This window comes from Sinocyclocheilus grahami, unplaced genomic scaffold (genome assembly GCF_001515645.1).
Source record: "Sinocyclocheilus grahami isolate Dianchi unplaced genomic scaffold, SAMN03320097.WGS_v1.1 scaffold2017.1, whole genome shotgun sequence".
Classification (NCBI taxonomy): domain Eukaryota; kingdom Metazoa; phylum Chordata; class Actinopteri; order Cypriniformes; family Cyprinidae; genus Sinocyclocheilus; species Sinocyclocheilus grahami.
Window position 1 is genome coordinate 61551 of NW_015507196.1, and position 423 is coordinate 61973.

General features: G+C 28.6%; 1 protein-coding gene across 1 annotated transcript in view; it reads left to right on the top strand.

The window, feature by feature from the left end:
• Positions 1-423, top strand: part of LOC107573726 (integrin alpha-9-like) — a 42834-nt gene that overhangs the window by 3121 nt on the left and 39290 nt on the right. The gene's annotated exons all lie outside the window — the stretch shown is intronic.

Sequence of the window (423 nt, forward strand, 5' to 3'; positions counted from 1 at the left end):
GGAATGAAATGCATTTTAAAATAGAAAACAGTTATTTTAAATAGTAAAATATTTCAAAATGTTACTGTTTTTGCTGTACTTTGGATCAAATAAATGCAGGATTGGTGAGCAGAAGAGAATTCTTTAAAAATATAAAAAATCTTACCGTTCAAAAACCTTTGACTGGTAGTGTATGTTAGCTTATAGTTTGAAGTTAAAGATATTAATATTAATTAGGAGAGTCTGAGACGATTATTTGACAGTGATTTCACATTTCTTGTTTGTATGAAGACTAAATACAAATAAAAGGTGAACATTCATTTATTTGTGCAGTTTTTTTTCTCCCTAAAATATTATATGGTTTTATATGAGGTGTCAAGACTTGTCAAATTCATTTTTCATAAGTTTGTATGCACAGACATCTGTTGTGGGCGTTCTTGGCAG